This window comes from Musca domestica, unplaced genomic scaffold, assembly GCF_030504385.1.
Source record: "Musca domestica strain aabys unplaced genomic scaffold, Musca_domestica.polishedcontigs.V.1.1 7, whole genome shotgun sequence".
Taxonomy (NCBI): Eukaryota; Metazoa; Arthropoda; class Insecta; order Diptera; family Muscidae; genus Musca; species Musca domestica.
The window spans coordinates 22,174,399-22,188,335 of NW_026712383.1; the positions used below are offsets into that span (position 1 = coordinate 22,174,399).

At 36.2% G+C, this 13,937-nt stretch overlaps 1 non-coding gene across 1 annotated transcript; it reads right to left on the bottom strand.

Moving 5' to 3' along the window:
- Window positions 1–4,420: 4,420 nt before the first annotated feature.
- Window positions 4,421–4,492, bottom strand: TRNAP-AGG (transfer RNA proline (anticodon AGG)). The gene has a single exon. It is a non-coding gene; the product is annotated as a tRNA-Pro (tRNA).
- Between the last annotated feature and the right edge of the window lie 9,445 nt (window positions 4,493–13,937).

Consider the following 13,937-nt stretch of genomic DNA (forward strand, 5'->3'; position numbering starts at 1 on the left):
AATTGAGATAGAAGGCTAAAATTTTGCACACATGTATATTTTCCCAGTAGGCAGGTTAAGTTCGTAAATGGGCCATGTAGGTCCAAGTTATCATATAGCCCCCATATAACGATACCTCCCGATATTCGGTATTTTGATGATTTTAGCGACATTATTCACCGGAATTATTTCAAATTTGGTATTTGAAGTTCGTAATGGATACTACAGCCTAAGACAGAAAATTATCTGTGCAGGTCCACGTCTTCATATGGCCCCCATATAACGGTACCTCCGATATTCGGTATTTTGATGATTTTAGCGACATTGTTTACCGGAATCGTTTCAAATTTGGTATTTGAAGTTCGTAATGGATACTTCATCCAAAGTCAAAAAATGAGCCATGTAGATCCACGTCTTCATATAGCCCCCATATAACGGTAACCCCCGATATTCGGTATTTTAATGATTTTAGCGACATTATTTACAGGGATTCTTTCAAATTTCGCATGTGAAGTTCGTAATGGATACTTCAGCCCATGCCAGAAAATTGTCTGTGCAGGTCCACGTCTTCGTATAGCCCCCATATAACGGTACCCCCCATATTCGGTATTTTGACGATTTTGGCTACATTATAAACAGATTTTTCTTCAAGTTTCGCATTTAAATATTGTAATAATTTATGACAAAAGTTGCCTATGCAGGCCCACGTCGTCGTATAAGCATTCGGTATTTTTAAGATTTTAATAGAATTTTTAACGGTTTTTTTTTTTTTTTGGAAATAGCCAAATTTGTACCAAATGGTGGAGGGTATTAAAAGTTCGGCCCGGCCGAACTTACAGCTTTTTTACTTGTTGTATTTATTTATTTGTTTGTTTTGTTAAATTGTGCAACAGCAAGAACTACAAAAATAACAATAAATTGTTTACCTACAAAATACCTATCTATCTATCGACTCATTCGTGTTTTTTTTTTCTATATTTTCCCATTCGATTGTAAATTAATAGAAATGATTTAAGAGGCCCTGCCATGAGTAGTAATCGTAATTCATGTTACAAATCAAAGTCACAACAAACGTCGTCCGCACAGCGCGATGCTCACTCGCAATCGTAGCCATAAATTATGTATTTATATTTGTTGTTTTCACGTATTTAATCAATGAAGTGATCAAAGGCGGTACTTTAAGATGAAAGGTGGTGGTGATTCAATGGAAGTAAACGCTGAAAGCTTTGTCAGCCAGTCAGCGATAAGGTCTAAAGTTTAGTGTGAGTGTGTTGTATATATGACAGGGTTATTATTATTTTTTTTGTTTAGGATTACATTGTAAGCGACAATGTGCACCGACAATGGGAGCACGTTTCCAGATATGTCCATCAAAATAATTCATTGTAAATTAAATAAAAAAAAAACAGATGGCCTAAATCATGGAAATTGGTCGCAATATTTGAATATGGTAGGAATGTTTGTTACATTGTATTAAACGTAGGCATATTCAAAAAGATATACGAGATTTTTTTTTATAAATTATTAAAGTGTAGTAAGGGTCCCTCGATATCTCTGGCTGTGCACGATAACTCCCGAAGAAGTTATGCGATTTGGTCCAAAGTTGGTGCTTTTTAATATTTTTTACAAAACATAGATCGTGTTCGGAAATGAGCAATATCGGTTCCCTCCTTCTGGTACCCCTAACACAAAAGTTCTAAAATTTCAACAAAATAATTTACCTTATTTACAAGAAAAAAATTGAAACTTGGCAACTTCTAATATTTTTATTTAAGCTCGATCCGTCAAGCACCTCTCCAACAAAGTGTCAACATTTTACAATGTGAAAGTGAGGAACTTAAACACCAAATCGGATGAAACATACATATGGGAGCTATAGCTATAGAAATCGGTTGAAGACATATATATGAGCTATATCCAAATCTAAACCGATCATGATACAATTTGGCATAGGTACTTCCGCGCACTATGAGATAACTGGTACCATAGTTGTTGTCGAATGCATATTATGCATGTGAGGGACTTAAACCCCAAGTCGGATGAATCATATATATGGAGCTATGGTTATGTCTCAACTGATTTTCCGATAGAATCGACTCCTTCTGGTACCCCCCCACCCTCCATTCCCTTTGGTACATTCTCTAGTACCATCTAGTCCAGTTTTTACATATTGGACGAATTTCCAAAAACACCTTTTTCTATCGATCTTACTTCCCAAATCTGACTCAATTTCAAGATTTTACCTTTATCCGTTGGCACAACTCCAAATTCTTCTCTTATAGAAGACCCTTCCCTTATTGAAGACAAGAAGGTCATCTCTTAAAGAAGGCATTCTCACATAAGATCCCACGGAAGACCCGAAGGTTTTCTCATAGAAGACCCGATGGTCTTCTCACAAAAGACACGCAATTCTTCTCATAGAACACCCGAAGTTCATCTTATAGAAGAAGACCAGAAGATCTTCTTATTGAAGGCCAGAAGGTCTTCTTATAGAAGACAAGAAGATATTTTTATAGAAGATCCGACGATAGTAGTAGACCCTAAGGTCTTCTCATAGAAGACCCGAAGTTCCTCTTATAGAAGACCCGAAGGTCTTCTTATAGAAGACCCGAAGGTCTTCTTATAGAAGACCCGAAGGTCTTCTCATAGAAGACCCGAAGGTCTTCTCATAGAAGACCCGAAGATCTTCTTATAGAAGACCCGAAGATCGTCTTATAGAACACCAGAAGATCTTCTTATAGAATACCAGAAGATCTTATAGCAGACCAGAAAACTTTTCATAGAAAATCCCACGATCTTCTCATAGAAGACCCTAGGGTCTTCTCATAGAAGACCCGAAGGCCTTCTCATAGAAGTCCCGATGGCCTATATAGAAGGAATAGAAGACCAGATGGTCCTTCCATAGAAGAAATCATCTCAGTACCAAAATTTGTGAAGTTTGGCAATCCATTGACCGAATTTCCAAAAACCTTTTGTCTATCCCAAACAGCATGAAATGCCCGCAATGTAAATTTCAAATTTCCGTTCTTTTCAAACTAATATTTTCAAAACTATTTCCGTATCTCAACACCATCTCCGATTTCCAACACTAACCCTTCCTCATATACAAAATTTAATACCATTTAGTACTTTTCGTAATCTTTAAGTACATAGTATGGAGGGTATATTAAGATTGTCATTCCGACTGTAACACCTCGAAATACACATTTTAGACCTCACAAAGTATATATAGACCTCACAAAGTATATATATGTCGATTTAGCGATGTCCGTCCGTCTGTGGAAATCACTCTAGCTTCCGAACGAATTGAAGTAGATTGCTAAAATTTTGCTCAAATGTATGTCATGTCTGCAGGACTTTTGGTATTGAAAATGGGCCATGTAGGTCCACGTTTTGGTATAGCCCCCATATAACGGTTCCTCCCGATATTCGGTATTTTGATGATTTTAGCGACATTATTCATCGGAATAGTTTCGAAATTGGTATTTGAAGTTCGCAATGAATACTACAGCTTAAGACAGAAAATTGTCTGTGCAGGTCCACGTCTTCGTATAGCCCCCATATAACGGTACCTCCCGATATTCGGTATTTTGATTTTATCGACATTTTAACCGACTGCAGGACTCTTGGTATTGAAAATGGGCCATGTAGGTCCACGTCTTCGTATAGCCCCCATATAACGGTACCTCCCGATATGCGGTATTTTGATGATTTTAGTGACAATATTTACCGATTTTTTTAAGTTTCGCATTTGAATATAGTAATGGCTTATGACAAATGTTACCTACGCAGATTCATGTCGTCGTATAAATCCTAATATAATAGCTACATTCGGTATTTTTAAAATTTTAACAGAACTTTTAATGATTTTTTTTTTTTTTGGTTTTTGAGAATTGCCAAATTCGTTACAGCTTTTTTACTTGCTAAATTTCAACTTCAAACATTAGTAGTTACCCCAATGTAAATATCCCCATGCAACGGTACCTTCGAACTTTTAGTATATTTTGACTCCAATTTCAGTCAAACCAGTTGTAATATAATATTACGGATTCCTTATACTTAGAATAATACCTTTAGCAATTATTCCATATAAAGGAAAAACTAAAATTTTAGAGATTTTAAAAATAGCCGATTTATACATAATTCATGTTCTCATGAAGGTCAGGTTACATTGGTCAGATTACAATACCGCTGGAAAATGTGGTGAAAATTTTACAAAATACCGAATATCGGAATACACCTTTAGGGGCTATACCAAAACGTGCAAAGTATTTTAACGAAATATTTAGTACCTTAAATCAATCATACCAAAAGTTTTTTTCTTCGGAACCCATTTTTGTGCTTTTCAATATGTTGCTTCGGAATTTTTCCTAGCTATAAATGTTTAAAATATTTACTAAAAATATTTTAAAAAAATCGAAAAAAAATATTATTTCAACTTGGGCTCGTCCGGGATTTGAACCCGGGACCTCCCGCACCCTAAGCGGAAATCATACCCCTAGACCAACGAGCCAGTTGAAAATTATGCTGCTAATTTCGGTTCAGACACACGCACACATAGTTTTCATGGAATGGAAACTAAATTCAGACACTAACTCCAATACGCTCAGATTTTCATTGATCATTCATTCATTTCGACAATATTACCAATTTTGTGTTATGGCCACTCTTTTAAGTTGGCTGGCAAGTGGGCAGCCATTACACACATGAAAGTGGGCCTTCGTCTCAATAAATTACAAGATTCAAAATTTTATGGTAGGTAAATAAAAATACAATTTTTCGAAATTTATTTGACCCATTCTATTGCCCAAAATCTGTTCAAAGTCAATAATGGGACAAACGTAGCCATCATCAGTTTACAATAGTTTTAGCCTCAATGATGTTAAACTCGAATAACGACAAACAAATAATGTTTTTAGATAAATAGCAACAACAACAACAATTAGTTCAATAAAAAAAAAAAACTTTTGAAAACATTCAGCTGCTAACAAAAGCTCTAAGTAGCGTATTATGAATTGGCTTAGAGTAAACCTATTTAACCGTTTGACAATGAAACTTTAAATGCCAAACAAAATAAAACAAAACAAATAAACAACCGAACAAACGTTCGAACGAACAATTAATGCTCGAATTACTGGAGATTGTCTATTTGTTATTGGGCAATTATTTGAGATTATTATTTCATGAATTCGATACACGTGAAAATACTTGACATTTATTAGGCAACCCAAAGACAGGCCGTGTGATACATACAATTATTATTCGAATGAATTACTAATTGATTTGAACACAAAAGGCAATGAATTCAAAACAATAATAATACACCTTGGACCACACATTGAGTGAATAATACTTAAGATCAATTAACAGTCGAACGGATGAAATACTATAAAACACAAGTAAAAAAGCAGTAAGTTCGGCCGGACCGAACTTTGAATACCCTCCAAATTTGGAAAAATTTAAAAAAAAGAAAAAAATAAAATAAAATAAAAAAATTAATAAATCTTAATAAGTTAAAAAGCAGTAAGCTCGTCCGGCCGAACTTGAATACCCTACACCATTTAGAACGAATTTGAACATTTTCGAAAAAGATAACATTCGCAAAAAATTTTGTTAACATTTTAAAAATACCGAATATAGCCGTTATATTAGGACCTTTACGACGTGTACCTACATAGGCATTGTCACAGGCCATTACCATATTCAAGTTCGAAACTTGAAATAAACGGCGAATAATGTAGCCAAAATCATTAAAATACCGTACATAGGGAGGTACCGTTATATAGGAGCTATACGAAGACCTGGACCTGCATAGACAATTTTCTGTCACAGACTGTAGCTTCCATTACGAACTTCAAATACGACGTCTTAAACAATTTCGGTGAGTATTGTAACTAAAATCGTCAAAATACCGAATATAAGGAGGTACTGTTACATGGGGCCTATATGAAGACCTGAACCTGAGTAGACAATTTTCTGTCACAGACTGTAGTTCTCATTACGAACTCTAAATACGTACTTTGAAACTACTACGGTGAATAATGACGCTAAAATCATCAAAATACCGAATATTGGGAGGTACCGTTATATGGGGACTATACGAAGACGTGGACTTGTACAGACAAATTTCTGTCTCAGGCTGTAATAACCATTTCGAACTTTAAATGGCAAATTTGAAACAATTCCGGTGAATAATGTCGCTAAAATCATCAAAATACCGAATATCGGGAGGTACCGTTATATGGGGGTTATATGAAAACGTGGACCTACATGGCCCATTTACGAACCGAACCTGTCTACTGGCAAAATAAACATGTGTGCAAAATTTTGGCCTTCTATCTCAATTCATTCGAAAGATAGCGTGATTACAACAGACAGACGGACATGGCTAAATCGTCTTAGAATTTTACGCTGATCAAGAATATATATACTTTGTTGGGTCTAAGATCATTATTTCGATGAGTTACAAACGGAATGACAAAATGAATATACCCTCCATAGTACGGTGGCGGGTATAAAAATACCGAATTAAGGGGAGTTACTGTTATATTGAGGTCTATTCGAAGACGTGGACCTACATAAGCATTTTTTGTCATAGGCAATTGCAGTATTCAAATGCGAAACATGGAACAATTTCGTTGGTAAAATCGTAAAAATACCGAATATAGGGAGGTACCGATATATGGGAGCTAAACGAAGGCCTGGACCAGTATAGACAATTTTCTGTCATAGACTGTAGTACCCAGTAGGAACTTTAAATACGAAACTTGAAAAAATTTCGGTGAATAATGTCGCTGAAATCAGCAAAATACCGAATTTGGGGAGGTGCCGTTATATGGGGGATATACGAAGATCTGGTCTTGCATAAACACTTTTCTGTCATTGACATAAGTACCCATTAGAAACTTCAAATACGAAATTTGAATGAACAGCAATGTCGCTGAAATCTTAAAATTATTGAATATAGGGAGGTAGCGTTATATGGGAGCTATAACTAAACGGGGACCTATATAGCCCATCTTCAAAAGTCCTGCAGACGAAAGACACATTTGAATACAATTTTATCAACCAACTTCAATTTGTTTGGAAACGAGATTATTCACCGGATTTGTTTAAATTTTCCTAATGACAGCAAATTGGCTACGCAGGTCTTCAAATAGCCCCTATATTACGGTATGACCCTATATTCGGCATTTTTAATGGTTTTAGCGACATTGAAACAATTTCGGTGAATAATGTCGCTGAAATCAGTGAAATACCGAATTTTTGGAGGTGCCGTTATATAGGGGAGATACGAAGACCTGGCCTTGCATAGACACTTTTCTGTCATAGACGGAAGTACCCATTAAATACGAAATTTGAATGAACAACAATGTCGCTGAAATCATCAAAGTACTGAATATAGGGAGGTTATAGCTCATATGGGAGCTATAACTAAACTTGGACCTATATAGCCCATCTTCAAAAGTCCTGCAGACGAAAGACACATTTGAATAAAATTCTAACAACCTTTTTCAATTTGTTCGGAAACGAGATTATTCACCGGAATTGTTTCAATTTTCGTAATGACAGAAAATTGGCTATGCAGGTCTTCGTATAGCCCCTATAGCCCCTTATATTCGGCATTTTTTAATGATTTTGGCGACATTGTTCACTGAAATTGTTTCAAATTTAGTATTCGAAGTTCCTTGTAGATGTTGCAGCCTGTGGAAGAAATTTGGCTATGCAGGTCCACGTCTTCATATAGGCCCCGAAATAACGGTAACTCCCTACAAAGTCAAACGCCATAATATTTACATTCTTTTTTTCAATTTTTATTGAATGAAAACAAAAATATCGGAAATAGCTTTGTATTTTAGAATAAGTCAAGATTTGTTCGAATTGGTCACCTTTGGCACGATTTATGGCCTTCAAACGGCCAATGAAACCGTCACACGCTGCCCGAATGTTGCTTTGCGGTATTTTGGCCCATTCCCGGCGAAGCGCTTGCTTGAGGTGATCGACACTTTGGTATTTTTTAGTGCCAACCATGCTTTTTAAAATACTCGAGACACAATAGTCCAACGGATTGGTATCCGGAGACTTTGGTGGCCATTGTGCACTGGAAATGAAGCGAGGGAGCTCATTTTGTAACCATTCTTGGATGGCACGTGCTGAGTGCGATGGTGCTGAGTCCTGTTGGAATGTCCAAGGTTTGCGGCCAAAATGTTTGCGTGCCCAACGCAATACATCCTCCAGAATATTTTCACGATAATATTCGGCATTATTCTGATGCCACGGTCGATTAATACGAGCGGAGAGCGACTATCGGCTGTTATGGAGGCCCACAACATCACCACGCTTGAGTTCTGGTGGCCAACCCAAGGCATACGTTTTCAGCTGACCTCTATGGCAAGTAAACACGATCATTTTTTTTTGTTTACAAACTGCTGGACAACGAATGTTTTCTTATCGGAGAAAACCAAATTCGGCAGTTCACCACTTTCGGCCAAGTGAAGCATTTCTTTAGCTCTTTTGAGTCTATTTTCTTTCTGTTGTGGTGTAAATTCTTGCACTTTTTGGAATTTCAATGGCTTTACCCCGAGCTCGTTTTTCAATATTTGCCGAATGGAATATTGTGATATGTTCAGTTCTCGGGCCATTTTTCGGCCACTGCGACGTGGGTTTCAATCAAGTCGCTTTTTTACTTTTCAAATCATTTCTGCTGATGTTGCTGTTTTCTTCCGTCCACTTCCTTGACGTAGGCTACAAGTATTACGGTAAGGAGCAATGGTACGAGGCACAAAAGATTTATTCATATTTAAATGCTAGAGTGCTCTAACGACAGCCACTTTTGGTTTTCCAGACAAGTGTAAAGAAATCATACTATCACGCTTAAATTCCATCACGACAAACTTTTTTTCTGGAAAATTCTCAGCAAAATGCTTTTGTACGCTTGTAAACAATATAATGAGCTGTCACTGGAATAATTTTAACAGCTGTCGGACGAGTGGCTTTGAAATGACAGCAGTCTGAAGTTGGTTGCAGTTTTTTCATCTCACCCTGTATATTTTTTAATTTCAACAGATTGACAGATATCTTTATATCGACTTAGAATTGTATGCTGATAACGAATAATACTTCGAGGCATTTTAAACTGATTGACAAAGTTCCGCTGGTGGAGATTATAAAAATAAGTTAGAAATTTGTTTCAGGGTGGCAAAACACCTTAACTAAGTTAATAGAAACTCATTGAAGATAAGTGCAAAAATTCGTTTTGCTGCCACAAAATGTCTGGTAAGTATATCTACGTTGTATATTCACGAATAGGTCTTCAAATTCTCATTCAAATACTATTTATTTTTTTAAAGGCCCTCACAATTTTATTTATTATTTCTTCTCTATTAATAACAATATTTTGTTTCCAATTAAAATAAAATATGGATATTTTTATAAGTAATTTAATTGAAGACCACGAAACAGATTCACATGCGAAACACAATCGAATCGACAAAAATAAAGAACTTAAGAAAACACTTGAAGCAATCAAATGTTTAAAGATATCATCAACATTGTCAGACTCATCATCGTCGTCACAATTCTCAATGATTGTCATATCAAAAGCTAGCCAGCCTGCCTGCCAACCATCATCTCGATCACTTACCACCATCATGTCAAACAAACAAAAAATTCGAAATAAAAAAAAGCAACAACAAAAAACAAATTAACAAGAAATGACAATGATTATGAGGGACATAGTCATCAAAATCTGGCCATTGTCATCTCTCCGATGACAGTCTGAAGTGGTGGTGTCCATGGATAGATTTGACAATTTTCAGTTGGAAAATCACAACAAGAAATTGTTGATGTTGTTGTTGAATATATCTTTCAGTTGAACAAATTGTTTAATGTTTGTACATTTAATTTGTGTGAATATGTATTGTGTGTGTGTGTAAAAGTGCGTGCGTGTGTTCTTGTAATTGTTGTTGTTATTATTCACAATCTGGCTGTATGTCTGTCAGTCGGTCTATCTCTGTCCATCTGTTGGGTTTGCATTGTTTGTGTGATTTTTTTCATACATATATATATATGAACACAGCAATAATCAAATCAATTGTGTATTGTCACAATTAATTTATTTATGAGACCAACAACGACTACAGCGGCGACTACGACAACTTGGACGGGCGATTGAAGTGACAGCGCGAAACCACAGCGCTTTTGTGCACAGCTTGACATTTTTGAGAGACGTACATTTCGTTGGAGTATATTAAGTTTAGTTAATCGTTGGTAACTCCGAAACCTAATATGTATCTTTTTATCAAAAATTTTAAGAAATGGGTGGAACTTCCAGACCTATTTTCAAAACGCAGATTTACGTAGGCGAGGACGGAATCTCAATACAGTACACCAAAAATATAAGCAACTTATTTAATTATTCCAATTTTGTTTCTTTCATGCATTTTTATACCCTCCACCTTACTATGGAGGGTATAATAAGTTTGTCCTTCCGTTTGTAACACCTCGAAATATATATATTGTAGACCCAGAAGTATATATATTATTGATCAGTATAAAATTCTATATCGATTTAGCTATGTCCGACCGTCTATCCGTCTGTGGAAATCAATCTAGCTTCCGAACGAAATGAAGTAAGTAGATAAAATTTACTTAAATGAGTATTATGTCTGCAGGACTTTTGGTATTAAAAAGGGATCATGTAGGTCCACGTTTTGGTATAGCCCCATATAATGGTACCTCTCAATTTTCGGTATTTTGGTGATTTTAGCGACATTATTTATCCGAACTATTTCAAATTTAGTATTTGAAGTTCGTAATGGATACTACAGCCTACGACAGAAAATTGGCTTTGCAGGTCCACGTCTTCGTATAGCTCCCATATAACAGTACCTCCCGATATTCGGTATTTTGATGATTTTAGCGACACTATTCACCGCAATTGTTTCAAATTTGATATTTGAAGCTCGTAACGGATACCACAGCCTCTGACAAAAAATTGTCCATACAGGTCCACGTCTTCGTATAGTCCCCATATAACGGCACCTCCCGATATTCGGTATTTTGATGATTTTAGCGACATTATTTACCGGAATTGTTTCAAATTTGGTATTTGATGTTCGTAATGAATACTACAGCCTAAGACAGAAAATTTTCTGTGCAGGTTCGCGTCTTCGTATAGACCCCATACAACGGTACCCCCCGATATTCGGTATACTTATGATTTTAGCCACACTATTCACCGGAATTGTTTTATATTTGGTATTTATAGGTCATACTAGGTTGTAGCTCCGGTGGTGAAACATTCTATGTATAGGTCCACGTCTTCGTATAGCCTCCATATAACGGTACCTCCCGATATTCGGTACTTTTATGATTTAAACGACATTATTCACCGGAATTGTTTCAAATTTGTTATTTGTAGGTCATAATAGGTTGTAGCTCCGGTGGCGAAACATTGTACCTCCCGATATTCGGATAACTGTACCTCCCGATATTCGGTATTTTGATGATTTTTGACATATTTTTTCAAGCAGTTGTTCAAATATTTGTATTAGTAGTTCGCAATGGGTTCTAGCTCCGGTGGCGGAATATAGTATGCATAGAACCACGTTTTCGTATAGGGCACATATTACGACAGCATTATATTAACGGCCTTAATTGTAGTTTAAAGTGGAACACATTTGAATTAAGATACTTTTATATGAAAATGTTTTCTTAACCCACAGTAGAGGGTATTAAATTTCGGCCCGGATGAACTTAGTGTTTTTTATACTCTACACAGCACTGTGGTAAGGGTATTATGGCCTTGTTCATTTTTTGGTAACAGGAAGCGAGATAGACCCATATTTACTTTTGAGGATCTTCATGGCCCAGAAGCAAGTTCATCAAATTTGGAAGTCCGTTCAGATATGTCTATAGCTCCCAACCATCATCCGATTTGATGTTTAAGTCCCTCATATTCATAATATACACTCCACAGATATCAGAGACAAAGCTCAAAAATACGTTTGCCAACTTATGTAGAAATCGGTACAGATTTAGATGTATATACAGCTCCCATATAAATGTTTCTTCCGATTTGGGGTTTAAGTGCCTGGCATGCGTAATATGCAAGAATGATATTTAGTACCTGATATCAGATACAGCTTAGAAATATCTCTGCCAAATTTTATCGCTTCAGATTTGGATACAGCTTCCATATATAGCATTATCCGACTTCAGGTTTTTTGTGCACCAAATGGCTAATATTAGAAATACCTATGCCAAATTTTATCTAGATCGGTTCAGATTTGAATATAGCCATATAGATCTTCAACCGAATGACCACATGACCTGAATTTTGACACATCTGACAGAATTCATTCTAGAAGCAATTACAACTTTGGTGAAAACCGGTTTAGATATAGCTGTAGCTCCCATATATATGTTTTATCCGATTTGGTGTTAAAGTTCCTCACATGCGTAATATGGACTTCACAACAATCATTTTTGGTACCAGATATTAGATACAGCTCAGAAATAAGTGTTTAAATTTTTTCAGGATCGGTTCAGATTCGTATATAGCTCCCCTATATATCTCTATCCGATTTCAATTTTTTTGTGCACTACTAAGCAATTTTTGTGGAAATCGGTTCGGATATATCTATGGCTAGAATATGCGTTTTCTACTAGGAAAGGTCACCGAAGTCCTCAACCTACTACGAATACCTCACGAATGTATTTTCTAACACCCAAATAGTTCACGAAGCCTCAAAGGGTCGAAAGGCTTCTGCTATAGAAATAGAGCGACAATTTCGGAATTAGGAATTATATACGCCATTCTTATATATACTTCGCTGTGAGCAGGGCACATCATATTCGATTCGGTGTAGGGTATCACATGGTCGACAATATGGTAGAATATGCGTTTTCTACTAGGAAAGGTCACCGAAGTCCTCAACCTACTACGAATACCTCACGAATGTCTTTTCTCACCCCCAAATAGTTCACGAAGCCTCAAAGGGTCGAAAGGCTTCTGCTATAGAAATAGAGCGAGAATTTCGGAATTAGCGAATTATATAGGCCACTCTTATATATACTTCGCTGTGAGCAGGGCACATCATATTCGATTCGGTGTAGGGTATCACATGGTCGACAATGTGGTAGAATATCCGTTTTCTACTAGGAAAGGTCACCGAAGTCCTCAACCTACTACGAATACCTCACGAATGTCTTTTCTCACCCCCAAATAGTTCACGAAGCCTCAAAGGGTCGAAACGCTTCTGCTATAGAAATAGAGCGAGAATTTCGGAATTAGCGAATTATATACGCCATTTTTATATATACTTCGCTGTAGGGCAGGGTATATCATATTCGATTCGACCGAATATTATTCTCACTTGTCAGTTGTTGTTTTTTTTTCACAGCAATTGGCATATTTGTCTGTCCATTTGTTCGTTCGTCTGCTTGTCGTATGGACAATATCAAATTTTATTAAAAGTGATCGTTTTGTTGTGATTTCAGATTGTCGCTGTTGTTGGTGTTGATGTTGTTGTTTTCCCCTCTATTTGTTGTGGACTATTATGAGTCTTAATCAAAATGATAGCGGTTGAATTGCAAAAAAAAAAAAAAAAAAAGAAACAACACCAAACAAATGTGAAAGAAATGAAAAATGTCATTTATTTATTCGTTACAATGCGGGCTATTTCGAAATGAATGTGTTGTGTTAATTCAGCTTGAACAACAGCAACGACAACAGTGTGACAAACAATGAGTGACGTTTAATACGCTGGCGTCAATAATATTTTTACCACACACACGAAAGCACACTTATATTTTTATGAGAATTTCGAAAAGAGGGAAGGAAGAATTTCACTTTGTGATCAGATTTCATAAAGACCCCCCATTAATGCTTCATATTTCATAAACGATTTTTATATCATCAAAATTATATTTAGATTTATTTATTCGGGTTTTTA